This window comes from Panthera pardus, unplaced genomic scaffold (assembly GCF_024362965.1).
Source record: "Panthera pardus isolate Hobbes unplaced genomic scaffold, ASM2436296v1 HiC_scaffold_6, whole genome shotgun sequence".
Classification (NCBI taxonomy): Eukaryota; Metazoa; Chordata; class Mammalia; order Carnivora; family Felidae; genus Panthera; species Panthera pardus.
Window position 1 is genome coordinate 3,009,837 of NW_026526991.1, and position 19,716 is coordinate 3,029,552.

Here is a 19,716-nt window from a genome sequence, read left to right on the forward strand (position 1 = left end):
AGCCCGACGCGGGGCTCGAACCTGTGAACCGTGAGATCATGACCTGAACCAAAGTCAGATGTTTAACCAACTGAACCACCCAGGTGCCCCCAAAAAACTTTTTTTAAAAGCAACCTACTAAATGGAAGACATTATTTGCAAATCCTATGTCCGATAAGGGGTTATTATCCAAAACAGATGAACAACTCATACAACTACATTTTTAAAAAGCTGAATAAAAACGGGCAAAGCATCTAAACAGACATTTTCCCAAAAAATACATACAGATGGCGAGTCAAAACCACAATGAGATATCCCCTCACACCTGTTAGAATAGCTTCCATCAAAAAGACAAGAAATACCAAGTATTCGTGAGGATGTGGAGGAAGAAGACCACTTTTGTGTCCTGTGGGCGGGAATGTAAACTGGTACCACCACTCTGGGAAACTTTATGAAATAACTAAAAATAGAACTATCATATGACCCAGCAATTCCACTTTATTTTGAGTGAGAGAGCACACAAGCAAGCGGGGGAGGGGCAGAGAGAGAGAGGGAGAGAGGGAGAGACAGGATCCCATGCAGGCTCCACGCTATCAGCACAGAGCCCGTCTCAGGGCTCAATTTCACCAACTGTGAGCTCATGACCTGAGCTGACATTAAGAGTCACTCAACCGACTGAGCCACCCGTATACATACCTACACGCACACACACACAATGGAATTTTACTCAGGCATAAAAAAGTAGGAAGTCCTGCCATTTGCAACGACCTGGATAGAACTTGAGGGCCTTATACTATGTGCAAGAAGTCAGATAGGAAAAGATAAATACCATATGATCTCACTTATGTGTGGAACCTAAAAAAAACAAACAAAAACCTTGAACTCACAGATACAGAGAATAAAGTGGTGGTTAATAGAGTTGGTGGGGGTGTAGGCAAAATGAGTAACGGGGGTCAGAAGGTACAAACTTCCAGTTATGAAGTTTTAAAGTCCTGGGGATGTAACACACAGCATGGTGACTATAGTTAATAATACTGTATTGAAGGGGCGCCTGGCTGGCTTAGTTGGAAGAACGTGCGACTCTTGATCTGGATCTCGGGGTCATGAGTTCAAGCCCCACGGTGGGCACAGAGATTACTTCAATAAAAACTTTAAATAATAAAAATTAAAAAATAATAATATATTGCCTATTTAAAAATTCCTAAGACTGTAGACCTTAAAAATTCTTATCGCAAGAAAAACAATTGTAACTGTGTGTGGTAATGAACATTAACTCAACTTATTGTGATGATTTCTCACTATTTCACCATATATAAATTATATCAAATCATTATGTTGTACACATTATGTTGAACGTATAATGTTCTATGTCAATTATATCTCAATTTAAAAAAAAAACAAACCTAGTATCCAAAACATATAAAGGACTTCTATCTCAAAACTCAACAAGACAAACCAAACCCAATTTTTCAAAATGAGCAAAACATCTGGACACTTTGCCAAAAAAAGACATACAAATGGCAAATAAACATGGGGAAAAGAGACTCATTATTAGACATTAGGGAAATGAAAATTAAAACCACAGTGAGATATCACAACACACCTATTAGAATGGAGGGGGCAGGGGACCCTGGCCATAGGGTCCTGGTGAGAATGTGAATGAGGGACTTTCATGCTTAGGGGATGCAAATGTACAACCACTGTGAAACAGTTTGGCAGTTTCTTATAAAGTTAAACATACCCAAGGAGCCCCGGTGGCTCAGTCAGTTAAGCGTCCAACTCTTGATCTCAGCTCAGTTTTTGATCTCAGAGTTGATGGTTGAGCTCCACACTGAGCATGAAGTCTACTTAAAAAAAATAAAAAATAGGGGCATCTGGGCAGCTCAGTTGGTTAAGTGTCTAACCCTCGATCATGGCTCAGGTCATGATCTCACAGTTCGGGAGTTTGAGCTCTGCATCAGGCACCTGGCACTGACAGTGCAGAGCCTGCTTGGGATTCTCTCTCTCTGTCTCTCTCTCTCTCTCCCTCTCTCTCTGCCCCTCCTACACATATTCACTCTCTCAAAATAAAGAAATAGACTTTTAAAAAAAAGAAAGAAAGAAAATACAGCACATATTTTTAAAATAATAATAATAAAATTAAGGGGCGCCTGGGTGGCTCAGTCGGTTAAGCGGCCGACTTCGGCTCAGGTCATGATCTCACGGTCCGTGAGTTCAAGCCCCGCGTCGGGCTCTGTGCTGACAGCTCAGAGCCTGGAGCCTGTTTTGGATTCTGTATCTCCCTCCCTCTGACCCTCCCCCATTCATGCTCTGTCTCTCTCTGTCTCAAAAATAAATAAACGTTAAAAAAAAATTTTTTTTTAATAATAAATTAAAATAAATAAAAATAGGGCTCCTGGGTGACTCAATCAGTTAAGCATCGGAATCCTGATTTCGGCTCAGGTCATGATACCAGGGTCATGGGATGCAGCCCTCCTTTGGGCTCCACACTGAGCAGGGAGGCTGCTTGGGATTCTTTCTCTCTCTCTCTCTCTCTGTCCCTCTCCCCTGCTCTCTCTCTCTTAAAAAAAATAAAATTTAAATTAAAAAACAGAGTTGGGGGGCAAAAAAAATAGAGTTAAACATACCCTTACTCACCTTATAACTCAGCAATCGTACTCCTAGATATTTATCCTAGAGAGAGAACAACTTCCGTTCACATAAACCTGTACAAGAATGTTTGTAGCAGCACTGTTGATAATCATCAAAAACAGGAAACTGAAATTAGTGTTTTTTCTCTCCCAAAGATTTTTTTTAATCATGGCAGGATATGGTAAAATTAAACATTTAACCATTTTCACGTGGGTAGTTCAGTCGTGTTAGATAGATTCATATCATCTTGCAACCATGCCCAGGACTTATTTCATCCTGCAAATCTGCAACTCTGTACCCACTAAACCCGAACCCATCCCAACTCCCACCAGCCCCTGGCAACAGCCTAATTTCTGTCTCTATGTGTTGACTACTCCAGGTACCACATATAAATGGAATAATACAGTTTGTCTTTTCCTGACCGGCTTATTTACTCAAATGTCCTCAAGATTAATGCATAGTGTAGCATGTGTTAAAATTTCCTTCCTTTTTAAGGCTGAATAATATTCTTCTGCATATATATATATATATATATATATATATATACACACACACACACACATTTACATATATATGTAAGATATGTATGATAGACATATATAAACGTGTATATATACACATGTGGGAATGTTATATATACAGACACATCATATACACATATTTTTTAATTTATTCATCTGTCAATGGACATTTGGGTGTTTCTACTTTGGGCTACTGAGAATGATGCTGCTATAAATATGGGTGTATAAATCTCTCATCAGGGGGCACCTGGATGGCTCAGTTGGAAGACTGTGCGGGGCACCTGGGTGGCTCAGTGGGTTAAACGCCTGACTTTGGCTCAGGTCATGACCTCACAGTTTGTGAGCTTGAGCCCCAGGTTGGGCTCTGTGCTGGCAGCTCAGAACCTGGAGCCTGCTTCAGATTCTATGTCTCCCTTTCTGCCTCTCCCCGCTTGTGCTCTGTTGCTTTCTCTCTCTCTACACACACACACACACACACACACAAAAGAGTGTGCAATTCTTGATCTCAGGATTGTGAGTCCAAGCACCACACAGGGTGTAGAGATTACTCAAAAATAATTTTGCTTTACAGTTTATTTATTTTGAGAGCAAGCAGGGGAGGGGCAAAAAGAGAGGGAGAGAGAGAGAGAATCCCAAGCAGGTTCCACACTGTCAGCACAGAGCCTAACACAGGGCTCGATCTAACAAACCGTGAGATCATGACCTGAGCCAAAATCAAAAGTCAGACACTTAATGGACTGAGTCACCCAGGTGCCCCACAAAAATAAGTTCTTAAAAATATATATAAATATAGGGGCGCCTGGGTGGCTCAGTCGGTTAAGCATCCGACTTCAGCTCAGGTCATGATCTCACACTCCATGAGTTCGAGCCCCATGTCGGGCTCTGTGCCGACAGCTGAGAGCCTGGAGCCTCCTTCAGATTCTGTGTCTCCCTCTCTCTCTGCCCCTCCCCTGCTCATGCTCTGTCTCTGTTTCAAAAATAAATAAAAACATTTTTAATATATATATTATATATAATATATATATATACACACACACACACACGGATATGTATACATACGTATACATATCTTTACGACCCTGCTTTCAATTCTCCTGGATATATACTTAGAAGTAGAATTTCTGGATTTTTTCCATTTTTAGTTTTTTTGAGGAACCACCATACCGTTTTCTGCAGCAGCTGCATAATTTTTTGCATTCCCAGCAGCAATACAAAAGGACTCCAATTTCTCCATATCCTTGTCAACACTTGTTATTTTCTGTTGTGGTTCTGACTCGCATTTCCCTGAGTGATGATGAGTGATGTTGAGCCTCTTTTCACGTGCTTGTTGGCCATCTGTATATCTTCTTTGGAGAAATAGCTATTCAAGTACTTTGCCCATTTTTCAATTGGGTTATTTGGGTTTTGTTTCATTTGAGTGTACAAGTTCTTTTTTTTTTTTTAATTTTTTTTTTTAACGTTTATTTATTTTTGAGACAGAGAGAGACAGAGCATGAACAGGGGAGGGGCAGAGAGAGAGGGAGACACAGAATCCGAAACAGGCTCCAGGCTCTGAGGGGTCAGCCCAGAGCCCGACGCGGGGCTCGAACTCACGGACCGTGAGATCATGACCTGAGCTGAAGTCGGACGCTCAACCGACCAAGCCACCCAGGTGCCCCTACAAGTTCTTTATATATACTGGTTGTTAACCCTTTATCAGATACAGGATTTGAAAATATTTTCTCCCATTCTGTAGGCTGCTTTTTTTTTTTCTTAAGTAAACTCTACACCCAACATGGGGCTCAAACTCACAGCCTCGAGATTAAGAGCCACGTGCCCTACCGACTAAGCCAGCCAAGTGCCCATGTGGGCTGCCTGCCTTTTCACTGTTGATTGTGTCCTTTGGTAAACAGAAATTCTTGATTTTTATGGGGCGCCTGGGTGGCGCAGTCGGTTAAGCGTCCGACTTCAGCCAGGTCACGATCTCGCGGTCCGTGAGTTCGAGCCCCGCGTCAGGCTCTGGGCTGATGGCTCAGAGCCTGGAGCCTGTTTCCAATTCTGTGTCTCCCTCTCTCTCTGCCCCTCCCCAGTTCATGATCTGTCTCTCTCTGTCCCAAAAATAAAATTAAAAAAACGTTGAAAAAAAAAATTAAAAAAGAAATTCTTGATTTTTATATAGTCCAATTGATCAATTTTTACTATTGTTTCCTGTACTTTTAGTGTCAGAGTCAAAAAAATCACTGACAAATATACTGTTCTGAGGCTTTTCCCTATGTTTCCTTCTACGAGTTTTATAGTTTTAGCTCTTAGGTCTTTTTTTTTTTTTTTAATGTTTATTTATTTTGAGAGAGAGAGAGAGCAGGGGAGGGACAGAGAGAGAGAGTGAGAGAGAGAATCCCAACAGCACACACCCAACGCGGGGCTTGAACCCACAAACCATGAGATCACGACCTGAGCCAAAATCAAGAGTTGGACACAACCAACTGCACCACCCAGGTGCCCCTAGCTCACAGGTCTCTAAAGTTCAGTCTCTGGGGTCTCTTAAGTCTTTGATCCATTTTGTGTTAAATTGTGTACATCATATAAGGCAATTCTTTTACATGTGAATAATCTAGTTTTCCCAGGACTACTTATAGTGTTTTTACATTTTATTTTTTTTAATTTTTTGAGAGAGAAAGAGCACAAGTGAGCAAGGGGCAGAGAGAGAGGGAGAGGGAGATTGAATCCCATGAGGGGCAGAGAGAGAGAGAGAGGGAGAGAGAGAAGTAGGGCTCACCCGAAGTGGGACTCAAGCTCACAAACCGTGAAATCATGACCTGAGCCAAAGTCAGATGCTTAACCTACTGAGCTACCCAGGTGCCCCTTCTTCAAAAAAATTTTTAATGTTTATTTATTTTTGAGAGAGTGAGTGAGTGGGGTAGGGACAGAGAAAGAGGGAGACAGAGAATCCAAAGCAGGCTCCGCACTGTCAGCACAAAACCAGATGTGGGGCTTGAACCCACAAACTGTGAGATCATGATCTGAGCCAAAATCAGATGCTCAACTGACTGAGCCACCCAGGTGCTCCCCAGGACTACTTGTTGAAATGACTCCTTTCCCCATTAAATGGTCTTAGCACCCTTGTTGAAAATCATTTGAGCTCTCTATTTTTTTTAATATTTTTTAACATTTATTTATCAATTTTTGAGAAAGAGACAGAAGGAGAGTAGGGGAGGGGCAGAGAGAGAGGGAGACACAAAATCCAAAGTAGGCTCCAGGCTCCAAGCTACAAGCTGTCAGCACAGAGCCCGACCCAGGGCTGGAACTCACAAACCTCAAGATCATGACTTGAGCCAAAGTCGGACACTTAACTGACTGAGCCACCCAGGCGCCCCGAGCTCCCTATTCTATTGAGTGTTAGTGTTTAATGAGTACAAAGTTTCAGTTTGGGAAGACGAAAAAATTCTGGAGATGGATGGTGGTGATGGTAGCACAACAATGGGAATGTACTTACACAAACTCCTTCAGAAAGAGGAAGAGAAGGGAATACTTCCCAGCTTGTCTTATGAGGCAGCGTAACTCTGATACCAAAGTCTGCTACTGTGTAAAAGGAAATTGCAGATAATATCATTCATGAACTTAGACCAAAAAATTCACAAATTGAAAAATATCACTACCAAGTTGTAAAACAAAATATTAGCAAATTAAATCCAGCAATATATAAAAATGATAGTCATATCCAAGTGGAGTTTATACTAGTAATACAAGGTTGGTTCAACATTTGAAAAATCACGGGCACCTGGCTGGTTCAGTTGGTAGAGCGTGCAACTCTTGATCTCACGGTTGTGAGTTTGAGTCCCACATTGGGTGTAGATATTATGTAAAAATAAAATCTAAAAAAAAAAAAAAAAAAAAGAAAGGAAAGGAAAGAAAAATCAATGTACTCCACCATATTAATGTAATAAATGAGAAAAATCAGATACCATTTCAATAAATACAGAAAAGTATTTGACAAACTTTAAGATAAAACTTATTCAAGATCAAACTCCTCACAAAGTAAAAATGGTAGGTGATTACTTCAAACTAATAAAGAGCATCTATGAAGAATCTATAGTAACAACATCATACTAATTGGTGAAACAGTCAGTGCTCTCCCCCTAAGATTAAAAACAATGCAAAGATGTCCACTCTAAACACAGTCTAGTCAACATTGTAGCGATGGTCTCAGTCTATATAATGTAAGAAAAGAAATAAAAGGCATAAAGATTGGATATAAATAACTAAAGCTGTCTTTATTTGTAGACTACATGATTATGTAAATAGGAAATCCTAAAGAATATACAAAAAAGCTACTGGGATAGATGAGTTTAACAAAGTGGCAGGATACAAAGTAAATACTCAAGACAGTATAGTATTGACGTAAAGTTAAATCAATGGAACAAAAAGGTCGAAAATTCTCACATATACAATCAATTGATTTTCAATAAAAGCATCAAATTAATTCTATGAATAAAGAACATTCTTTTCAATATGTATTGTTGGAACAACTGGATATACACATTATGAAGAATTAATCTTGATCCCTACCTTACACCAAATATAAAAATTATTTTGGGATGGGTCATATATCTAAATGTAATATCTAAAACCATACAATTTCTAGAAGACAACACAGGAGAAAATCTTTGCAACCTTAGAATGGCCAACAATGTCTTAGAACACAAAAACACTAATCATAAAAGAAAAAGCTGGAAAAAAAAAAAAAAAGGCTGATAAATTGGACTTCATCAAAATTAAATTTTTCCGAAGCATCTGGGTGGCTCAGTTGGCTGAGCGTCTGACTTTGGATCAGGTCATGACCTCATTGCTTGTGGGTTAAGCCCCACGTCGGGATCTCTGCTATCAGCATGGAGCCCGCTTCAGTTCCTGTCTCCCTCTCTCTCTGCCCCTCCCCAGCTCGTGCTTTCTCCCTGTCTCAAAAATAAACTAAAAAAAAAATTTGTAATTAAAATTTTCTGCTCATCAAAAACTGAAAAGGTAAGTCTTAGATTGTGAGAAGATATTCATGATGACAAAGGACTTACAATCAGGTTATATTTTTTAAAAACTCCTAAAACTCAATTAAGAAAAAAAAAAAGACCACCCCAATTTTTTTTTTCAATCCAATTTATAAAAATGGGCAAAAGTTGTGGACATTTCACAAATGAAGGTATAAAACTGGCTAATGACCACATTAAAAGATACTAAACATCATTAGCCTCTTCCCGTAAGCGGCCTGAGGTGATCTCTAAAAATGGTTCGCTATTCACTTGACCCAGAAAACCCGACAAAATCATGCAAATAAAGAAGTTCAAATCTTCGTGTTCACTTTAAGAACACACGGGAAACTGCCCAGGCCATCAAGGGTATGCATATCCAAAAAGCCACCAAGTATCTGAAAGATGTCACTTTGCAGAAGCAATGTGTACCATTCCGACGCTACAATGGTGGAGCTGGTAGGTGGGCCCAGGACAAACAGTGGGGCTGGACACAGGGTCGGTGGCCCAAAAAGAGTGCTGAATTTTTACTGCACATGCTTAAAAATGCAGAAAGTAATGCTGAACTTAAAGGGTTTAGATGTAGATTCTCTGGTCATTGAGCACATCCAGGTGAACAGAGCCCCCAAAATGCGGCGTAGAACTTACAGGGCTCATGGTCGGATTAACCCATACATGAGCTCTCCCTGCCACACTGAGATGATCCTTACTGAAAAAGAGCAGACTGTTCCCAAACCAGAAGAGGAGGTTGCACAGAAGAAAAAGATATCCCAGAAGAAACTGAAGAAACAAAAACTTATGGCCCGGGAGTAAATTCTGCATGAAATACATGCAAATAAAAGTAAAAACAGAAGAAAAAAAAAAAAAAAAGGTACTAAACATCATTAGTAATTATTGCGAAAATTAATAGAGAAATCTCACTACAGTAGTCTCGGAGGCTAGGAGGGGAGGCTAGAAGAACCTACCGCTCAAAATCAATTACAGGAAAAACTGTCAATTACAGACCCAACAGAAGAATGTCAACAGGAAAGAACTGTCAATTGCAGGCCCCAACAGGGAAAGATGCACAGTGCGTCTCCTACAAGAAATCAACTACCCTTTCGACTCAGCCAATGGTAAACTGTTGTCTCCAATGGACTTTCATTCAAAACAGCCCCTTCAAACCACCTCCTTCTCCAGAAAATAACATTCCTCTCCTTTGTTTGGTGGATGTGCCTACAGTTTTGCTCTAGCTTGCGTGTTCCAGATTGCAAGTCTCCCCATTCCTGAATAAACCCATTTTCGCTGGGAAAATAACTGCTTTATTTTTAAGGTTAACATTATGAAAATGCGGATCAAAACCACTGTGAGGTCTCACTACATACCTATTAGAGTGGCTGACATAAAAAAGACTGACAAGACCACGTTTTTGTCAAGGACACGGAGAACGGGAACCCCCACCCGCTGCTGGTGGGAGTGCAAAATGGCATAAACACTTTGGCAGTTTCTTCTAAAGCTAAAATGTACCTAACACACCACTCAGCAGTCCCACTTGTATTTACCCAAGAGGAAAAAAAAAAAACTCCATGTTGGCACAAAGACCTTCATGTGCTTTATTGATAACAGCCAAACCATGGAAATAGCCCAACAAATGGTGAGCGTATAACCAATCTGTGACATAGGCACATGGTACATTACTGGAGCACCTGGGTGGCTCAGTCAGTTAAGCATCTGACTCTTGATTTCAGCTCAGGTCATGATCTCATGGTTCGTGAGTTTGAGCCCAGAGTTGGGCTATGCACTGACAGCACAGAGCCTGCTTGGGATATTCATTCGTTCATTCTCATTCTCATTCTCTCTCTCTCTCTCTCTCTCCCCGCCCCTCCCCTGCTCGGGTGTGCACTCTCTCTCTCTATCAAAATAAATAAACTTAAAAAAAAAAAAAAAAGAAAGAAAGAAAGAAAAAGAAACACACTACTGAGGGGTAGAGGTAGGGCGGGTTAAAAACAAACTACTGATAAACATGACATGACCAAATCTCAAAATCGTTATGCTAAGTGGAAAAAGCCAGATGCAAAAGACTAAATACTGGATGAAATTCTAGAAAAGAACATAAAGAAAATAAAGCAATGGAAACTCTCATACCATGCTGGCACAGAGTAAAACCGTCCTGAAAAAACTTGGCCATTTCTTGCTTTGCTTTTTTAAGATTTTATTTTTTATCTTTTTTTTTTTTTTTAAGTTTATTTATTTTGAGAGAGAGCTAGCACAGGGAGAGCACAGGCAGAGAAAGAGGAAGAGAGAGAGAATTCCAATATACTGGCCTGATGTAGAACTCGAACTCACAAACTGTGAGACCATGACCTGAGCTGAAATCAGAGTCAGACAATTAACTGAGACACCCAGGTGCCCCTAAAGATTTTATTTTTTTTTATTTTTTTTTAACATTTATTTATTTTTGAGACAGAGAGAGACAGAGCATGAACGGGGGAGGGGCAGAGAGAGAGGGAGACACAGAATCGGAAGCAGGCTCGACGCCGATGGCCCAGAGCCTGACGCGGGGCTTGAACTCATGGACCGCAAGATCGTGACCTGAGCTGAAGTTGGACGCTCAACCGACTGAGCCACCCAGGCGCCCCAAAGATTTTATTTTTAAGTAATCTCTACACCCAACGTGGGGCTTGAACTCACAATTCCAAGATCAAGAGTCACATGCTCCACCAACTGAGAAAGCCAGGTGCCCCTGGCCATTTCTTATAAAGTCAATCATATACTTTTCTTCTGACCCAGCAACTCTACCTCTGGTATTTATTTAAGAAAATGAAAATATTTGTCCACAGAAAGAATGTTCACAGAGCTTTATTCATAGTAGCCAAACCTGGAAACCATTCAATTGTCCATCAACAGGTAAATGGATAAATAAACTGATACAATGGAATACTACACAATAAACGTGAATATACTGCTGGGGCATGTGTGTGGCTCAGTTGGTTAAGTGGCCGACTCTTGATCTCAGCTCAGATCATGATCTCATGGTTCGTGAGTTCAAGCTCCAATTCGGGCTCTGTGCTAAAATCACGGAGCCTGCTGAGGATTCTCTTTCACTCTCTGTCTCTCTCTCTCTCAAAAAATAAACAAACATTAAAAAAAAGAAGATGGGGGCACCGGGGTGGCTCAGTTGGTTAAGCGTCTGACTTCAGCTCAGGTCATGATCTCACAGTTCGTGGGTTGGAGCCCTGCGTGGGGCTCTGTGCTGACAGCTCAGAGCCTGGAGCCTGCTTGGGATTCTGTGTCTGCCTCTCTCTCTGCCCCTCCCCTGCTTGCGCCCTCTCTCTCAAAAATAAAATACAACATTAACAACAACAACAAAAAAGAGATGGTATGTTTAAAAAAATAATAAAAATATATTGGATGAATGAGTAAAATAAAGTAAGTTGAAACAGGGATTAAGCTAGTATATGAACGTATGCCATTACTCCTATATGCTTGCAAGAGGAGGGGTTACAGATTTGATTTTTAGCTTGTTAGCCACAGAAGCAAAGAATAGAAAACAATTGGTTACACGACTGCAGCCAAAAGATCAGAAAAAAAGTATTTCCACAATTTTTGGAACAGGGATATGAGAAAAATTCACTCACTGATCCTCACGGTGGACAAAATTCTCAACAATACCCTGAGTTTTTACACATGGAGTTTCATTAGGCTATAGTTTTTGTTTTTTTTTTAAATTTTTTTAACGTTTATTTATTTTTGAGACAGAGAGAGACTGAGCATGAATGGGGGAGGGTCAGAGAGAGGGAGACACAGAATCTGAAACAGGCTCCAGGCTCTGAGCTGTCAGCACAGAGCCCGACGCGGGGCTTGAACTCACGGACTGAGAGATCATGACCCGAGCCAAAGTCGGCCGCTTAACCGACTGAGCCACCCAGGCGCCCCTAGGCTATAGTTTAAAAGGTCTTGTGAGGTAACAACAAAATGAAATTCGGTTCAAGCCGTTCCATGAGAGGTCGTGACACATCTCTAATGGTCTAGATCATTCTAAAGGCAAGCATTTGATATTCAGGGATGAATGGCATCAGGGCAGATGTCACCTCCACAGAGGGCTCTTCCAGCCCCTGACATTGAGCAACCCAAGATGTCGTCACATTACCCCATTTTATTTTCCGCATAGCCCTTACCCCTGGTTGGCACTGTTTACACATTTACTGTCTAATTCTACTGACTGGAATGGCTGCTCCATGTGGATAATGACCTTAGCTTGTCTTTTTCATCATCGTATGCCTAACATGTAGTGGGTGCTCAACAAATACTCTGAATGAGAGAACAATCTGTTATTTCCCACCACCACTCGATGGCAACCACATCCCTCCAACTCAGACTAAACAACACGGGGTCACCACGCATATAAAGACAGACCGCAAACTTTGCTGGGCACACTCTCACGGCCCTGTACCAGTCCCTCAGGAGTGAATGCTGGCTTCTCAACATTTCCAGAATCAGACTCTCCTCACACCTCCTCTGACTACTCTGGCCTCACTACATCCTGTCCAATTTTGCCAGAACCTCTTGCCAGGTCTTCCTACTCCAACCCTTGCCCCCTCACTACTCCCCGGTTATTCCTAGTACGCCAGAGAGAAAGACCGAATCTTGCTGTTCCTCTGTGAACCACCCACCCGTGTGGTTCCACCTCACTGATAGTGCAAGCCCAAATCCTCACCAGGGCCTCACGGGCCTCATGTAAGCAGGAACACTTCCTTTCTAGTCTCTCACCCAACCCAGCCCCAGGGTGTCTGTGATGCTGTGGAACTTGCCAGACTTTTTCCTACGGCCGTTTATCTTGCCTGGAATACTCTTTCCTCAGAGACCAGTTGAGCAGATTCCCTCACCTTCTTCAAGTGGATTCCAATCTCACCACCCAATTTAAACATGGAATCCGCCCCCTCTTAAGAGCTCCCACAAACACACAGGACTCACTAGGTGGCAGGGACGGTTCTGAGCCCTTCAGCTTTCCTCCTAGGTTCCCATGTGCCAAAACCATTTTATTTCTGCCCTTCTCCACCCCAACCCCTGCGCGGCTCCTTCACTGAAACCCTGCGTGTTTGTGAAATAGTCACCAGCCACCTGCCCAAGTCCCGGTGGCATCTCTGTGGAACGCTAACCACTAGGAACTGCTCCAAACAAAGCTGTATGTTTTCATCTGCCACCGAAAAGAGGGTGTAACTACCAATGTCACAGCTTCCTAAGGGGCCAGGAGTGCCTGGTGACGGGGAATCAGGGAATCACGTGCCTCTTGAGTTAACTTTCCTGAAGAATTCTTAGCCAAGGGAGCAACTCTTAACACTTTCTGAGACCACTATTAGTGAAAAGCCTCAGGGGCATAGCTGGCTACCTTCCTCCCCACACAACCCACCTTAAAAGCCTGGCTCTCAGAGCAGTTCTGTATTCAGAACGGCCGTCTGAGCATATTCTCAAGCAGAAGACACATCAGAGAAGTGCCCGGGAGAACTCAGAGGGCCTTGGGCTTATCCCCAGAACCCAAATACGATTCCCAGTGTTCCCAGCGGTGGCGGCAGAGAAATCTTCCAGATCCCCCAGACCTATTTCAACACAAGACACCCCTTACTTTTATCTTCCCAATAAATAACGACACCTTATCTTCTTTGGGCTTCACAGTCCTAATCCCTTCATCTTTCTTCTTGGGTTCCATGTTCCAAAAACATTTTAATCTCTGTTCTTCTCCACGGGGCTTAAAGGCTCCCATCCGCCTCCTCAGATCTGGTTAGTAGTGGAATTCTCAAGTGACCAGAAGTGAAAACCCTCATGGTTCCTTTCTAATCTTTGTTCAAATTCTATGCCATCTTTTATTTCACTGTATGCTTTTTTTTTTTTTTTGATACTTACGTATTTTTGAGAGAGAGAGAGAGAGAGAGGAGAGAGAGAGACCACAAGCAGGGGAGAGGCAAAGAGCAAGAGAGACACAGAATCTGCAGCAGGCTCCAGGCTCAGCTGTCAGCACAGAGCCCGACACGGGGCTTGAACCCTCGAACTGTGAGGTCATGACCTGAGCTGAAGTCAGACGCTTAACCGGCTGAATCACCCAGGCGCCCCTCACTGTATTATTTCAACAGGTACTGGAACTAAGCTGTTCATCTCACAAAGCAACGCTAATAATCTGTTTCTGTAAAGCACTTTATAGTTTACAGAGTATTTTTTTTTTATATTCCTTCTGTCACTTGAGGCAAACAAGATGTCACACATCTGCTAGAGAACACACCATTAACAATGAACACTTTTTCTCGACCTCTGAATTACAGATACAGAGTTGGAACAGAGCGGTGGGGGCAGGGGGTGGGGGCAGTAGTTTTAAAGTTCATTTGTATTATTGATTTATCACAATTCAGGACAATTTTAATGTTTATTTATTTATTTACAGAGAGAGAGAGAGAGAGAGAGTGAGGGGGAAGGGATAGAAAGAAAGGGAGAGAGATCAGGCAGATTCCATGCTCATAGCAGAGCCCAGAGTGAGGCTCAATCCCACGACCATAAGATCATGACCTGAGCCGAAATCAAGATTTGGCACTTAACTGGGCCATCCAGGTGCTCCAAGATTTTATTTCTTATTTTATTTTTTATTTTATTTCTTCTAAGTTTATTTATTTTGAGGGGGGGAGGGGCAGAGAGAGAGAGAGAGAGAGAATCCCAAACAGGCTTTCTATTGTTAGTGCAGAGACCCATGTGGGGCTTGACCCCATGACCTCAAGATCATGGCCTGAACAGAAATCAAGAGTCAGAAACTTAACTAACTCAATCACCCAGGTGCCTCTATTATCTTTTTTCATAGGCTCTACGTTCAATGTGGGGCTTGAACTCACGACCCTGAGATCAAGAGTCGCATGCTCTACCAACGGAGACAGCCAGATATCCCAGCAACAACCTTTTATATTTCTTTTATAGTTCCCTGTGTCTTTCAAAAGGCACATGGTAAATACTCATTAAAATATTTTTTGATTGCTTCGAGTTGTATAATTCCCACAGCCCTCTTTTTACTTCACTAAATGGGTAGCTCTAATGGGGACACTTAAACTTGTTTATGAACTTCTAGATACATTTGTTTCCACATCAGACAGGTAATGTGCCAGTGCCACAATAAGGTTTGAGGAAAGCACTTCTCACACAATAACAGCATGAACTCTCAATCATCACATCTATGACCCACAAAAGGATCTACAAAAATTTTTTATTAGACTTCTAATTTTTAGAGTTTTAGGTTCAAAGCTAAATTGAGTGGAAAGAGGGGCGCCTGGGTGGTTCAGTCAGTTAAGAATCCGACTTCGGCTCAGATCATGATCTCATGGTCCACGAGTTTGAGCCCCGTGTCAGGCTCTGTGTTGACAGCTAGCTCAGAGCCTGGAGCCTGCTTCAGACTCTGTGTCCCCCCCCCCCCCCTCTGCCCCTATCCCGCTCATACTCTATCTCGCTCGGTCTCTCAAAAATAAATGTGAAAAAAAATTTTAATAAAAAATAAATACATTGAGTGGAAAGTACAGAGATTTCCTATACGCCCCTGGCCCGCATACATTCATGGCCTCCCCCATTGTGAACATGTCCCACCAGAGCAGTACATTTGTTATAACTGATGAACCTACATGGACACATCGTTATCACCCTAACTCCACAGTTTACTTAGGGCTTACCCTTGGTGTTGTACATTCTGTGAGTTTAGGCAAACGTATGACACGCATCCACCATTACCGCATCACATGGAATACTTTCACTGCCCTAAAAATCCTCTGTGCCCTTGTCTCTTCATCTCTCCCTCCCCCTAACAACCACTGATCTTTTATGGTCTCCATGGTTTTACCTATTCTAGAATGTCATATAAGTGGACTCATACAGCATGTAGTCTTTTCAGATTGGCTTCTTTCACTTAGTTATACACATTCAAGGTTCCTCCATTGTCTTTTCATGGCTTGCTAGATCGTTTCTTTTTAGCACTGAATAATATCCCATTGTCTGGATGGACCACAGTTTATCTCTCCATTTGCCTTTTGGCAACTACGAAGAAAGACACTTATGAACGTCCATATGCAAGTTTTTGTGTGGACACAAGCTTTCGACTCCTTTGAGTAGAGACCAAGAAGTACAATTGCCGGATGGTAGGGTTAGGTTATGCTTAGCTTTGTTAGAAACCATCAAACTGTCTTCCAAATTGAATGTACCATTTTGCATTCCCACTACCAGTGAATGAAAGTTCCTGCTGTTCCGTATCCCTGCCAGCATTTGCTGTCAGTATTCTACATTTTGGCGATTCCAATAGGTGTATACTGGCACCTCGTTTGTTACATGATGTAGGGCATCTTTTCATATGCTTACTTGCCATCTGTTGTGTCTATTTTTTTTTTATTTTTTTTAACGTTTTTATTTATTTTTGAGACAGAGAGAGACAGAGCATGAACAGGGGAGGGGCAGAGAGAGAGGGAGACACAGAATCTGAAGCAGGCTCCGGGCTCTGAGCCATCAGCCCAGAGCCCGACGCGGGGCTCGAACTCACAGACCGTGAGATCGTGACCTGAGCTGATGTCGGACGCTTAACCAACTGAGCCACCCAGGCGCCCCTGTTGTGTCTATTAAGATCTCTGGCCCATTTTAAAAATCAGGTTAGTTTCTTATCATTGCATTTTAAGAGTTCTTTTTATGTTGTGGATCTTGGTCCTTTATCAGAGATGTCCTTTGCAAATATTTTCTCCCAGTCTGGCTCTTCATTCTCTTAACAATGTCCTTTTGTAGAGCAAAAATGTTTAATTTTAATGAAGTCCAGTTTCTCAATTCTTTCTTTCATGGATCACACCTTTGTTTTTCTAGAAAGTCATCACCATGGGGCACCTGCCTGGCTCAGTGGGTAGAGCGTGGGACTCGATCTCAGGCTTGTAAGTTCAAGCCCCACAATGGGTGGAGATTACTCTTAATAAATAAATAAAAATCTTGGGGCGCCTAGGTGGCTTAGTTGGTTAAGTGTCTGACTCTTGATTTCGGCTCAAGTGAACATGTCACAGTTGTGAGACTGATCCCCTCTGCTATCAGTGCAGAGCCTGCTTAGGATTCTCTCTTCTCCTTCTCTTTCTGCCCCTCCCCTGCTCATGTGCTCTTACCTTCTCTCACTGTCTCTCAAGAAGAAAAAAGTTAAAAAAGTCATCACCATCTCCATGATCATCCATATTTTTACCCTATGTTATCTCCTAGGGGTGTTATAGCTTTGCATTTTACATTTAGGTCTATGATTCATTTCAAGTTAAATTTTGTCAAGGATTGAGGTGCCCGGGTGGCTCAGCCAGTTAAGCATCCAACTCTTGATCTCAGCTCGGGTCATGATCTCAAGGTTCATGGGTTCGAGCCCCCCATAGGGCTCTGGGCTAATGGTCCAGAGCCTGCTTAGGATTCTGTCTCTCCTTCTCTCTGCCCCTCCCCTGTTTGTGCTCTCGCTCTCTCATAAAATAAATAAATAAATAAACTCAAGAAAAATTAAAAAAAAAAAAAAGTTGTCAAGGATGTATGGTCTATGTCTGGATTCTTTTTTTTTTTTTTTTTTTTTGCATTTGGATGCCCAATTGTTCTACACCATTTGTTGAAAGGCTACCTTTGCTCTATTGCATTGCCTTTTCTCCTTGGTCAAGGAGTCAACTGTTTTTATGTGGGTCTATTTCTGGGCTTTCCATTCGGTTCCATTAACCTATTTGTCTATTCCTCACCAATACCACATTGGCTTGATTACTGTAGCTTTATAGGAAGTCTTGAAGTTGGGTGGTATCAGTCCTCTGGAGATGGAGAAACCAAAAGACTCCATGAAACTCTGCTCTTTGCCCGGTGCCTGGGTGGCTCAGTCAGTTACGCATCTCACCTCGGCTCAGGTCATGATCTCGCGGTTCGTGGGTTCAAGCCCCGCGTCGGGCTCTGTGCTGACGGCTCGGAGCCTGGAACCTGCTTCGGATTCTGTGTCTCCCTCTCTCTCTGCCCCTTCCCCATTCATTCTCTCTCAAAAATAAACAAACATTAAAAAAAATTTTTTTTAATCTGCTTTTTGCTCCTTTTCCCACTTCCAATCTTGCTAGGACCTGCACACCTCACTTCACACAAGCCTCGTAATGCACATAGTGCACACCTTCCTTGTAAGGGACAAGGAGTTGATGATTTCTTTAGAATAGACAACATCTAAAGGAGGACCAGTTGAGAACGACCAACAGAACCATCATATGCGTATTCCAGACCACTGGTGCTAGACATCTCAATGCCAAAACCCTCTGGCGCCAAGGAGTAACACTTGAGCCTTTGTCTTTGTTCTAACAGGTTCCTTGATGCCTGAGAGGGCACATACACCAGACTATAAGCCTCAGTCAAAACCCCAGATCCTGAGCAAAGATGAGACCCTCTCCTTTCCTCTCTCAGTCTCCCAGACACTCTGTACCTGCACTCTCTTTGCACCTTCAGTAAACTCTCCTCTCACCTCCTGCTGGCCTGCATTGGATCTCTACCCTGCGTGCAGCTAGGGATCCTCTCGGCTGGTCCTGTAGGAACCCCTCTGGATCCTTGGACCTGGTCTGCCCACATCGCTCAGACTTTGCTTTTTCTTTTTTTTTTTTTTTTTTCTTTTTCATGTGTATTTATTTTTGAGAGGGGGGGTGGGCAGAGAGAGGGAGACACAGAATCAGAAGCTGGCTCCAGGCTCTGAGCTGTCAGCACAGAGCCCGACGCAGGGCTCGAACTCATGAACCACGAGACCACAACCTGAACTGAACTCGGACGCTTAACCGACTGAGCCACCTGGGCGCCCCTGACTTTGTTCTTTCTCAGTGCTTAGTTATTCTTTTTGCCTCTACATACAAACTTTAGAATCCACAAAAGAACTTGTGGGATCTTGAGATTGAACTGAATCTATAGATCAAGTTGAAAAGAACGGACATCTTGACAATATGGAGTCTTTCCATCCATAAACATGAAATATCTCTCCCTTTATCTTTAAATTCTTTCATGAGTTTCACAGTTTTCCTCATACAGATCTTATACGATATAAATTTTTAAAATGCAACTGATGTATTCAATATGGAGTTTGTCCATGTAATTGCTGTCTTTGAGGTCAGGGCCATGTCTGTTTAGTTTTGTTTTGTTTTGTTTTGTTTTTTAAAGTTTATTTATTATTGAGAGAGAGAGAGAGGCAGAGCGTGAACAGGGGAGGGGCAGAGAGAGAGGGAGACACAGAATCTGAAGCAGGCTCCAGGCTCCGAGCTGTCAGCACAGAGCCCAACGCAGGGCTCAAACTCACAAACCGCGAGATCACAACCCGAGCAGAAGTTGGGACACTGAACCGACTAAGCCACCCAGGCGCCCCTGAGCCATGTCTGTTTTCAAGCAGCAGACGGTCATGACAACATCTGCAGGTGTGGGTATGGGAAATGCTGATGAAGAGGAAGAGAATCTGATGGATTCCTTTAGAATCTGGATTCTAGTCCCAGCTCAGCCACTAACTTGCTGTATGACCTCTGGCAAAAGATTTCCCTTTCTAGGACTTAATGAAGGGGTTAGGCTAGACCAGTGGATCCCGAAACTGACCCAGGGCTCAA

General features: G+C 42.5%; 1 long non-coding RNA gene, 1 other non-coding gene and 1 pseudogene across 3 annotated transcripts in view; 1 reads left to right on the top strand and 2 right to left on the bottom strand.

Moving 5' to 3' along the window:
• LOC128775059 (uncharacterized) overlaps nucleotides 1-19,716 on the bottom strand; it is a 75,989-nt gene that overhangs the window by 48,416 nt on the left and 7,857 nt on the right. Inside the window, exons 4-5 of one of the 2 annotated variants that reach the window (XR_008419664.1) lie at nucleotides 2,617-2,709; nucleotides 1,721-1,823 (exon numbers count right to left, since the gene is read on the bottom strand). This is a non-coding gene — a long non-coding RNA (uncharacterized LOC128775059). The remainder of the gene's footprint in view (nucleotides 1-1,720; nucleotides 1,824-2,616; nucleotides 2,710-19,716) is intronic. The other variant, XR_008419665.1, reaches the window with a different exon arrangement.
• On the top strand, nucleotides 8,364-9,012 carry LOC109265618 (60S ribosomal protein L17-like; annotated as a pseudogene).
• Nucleotides 15,222-15,328, bottom strand: LOC128775209 (small nucleolar RNA U13). Its single transcript, XR_008419850.1, has one exon. It is a non-coding gene; the product is annotated as a small nucleolar RNA U13 (small nucleolar RNA).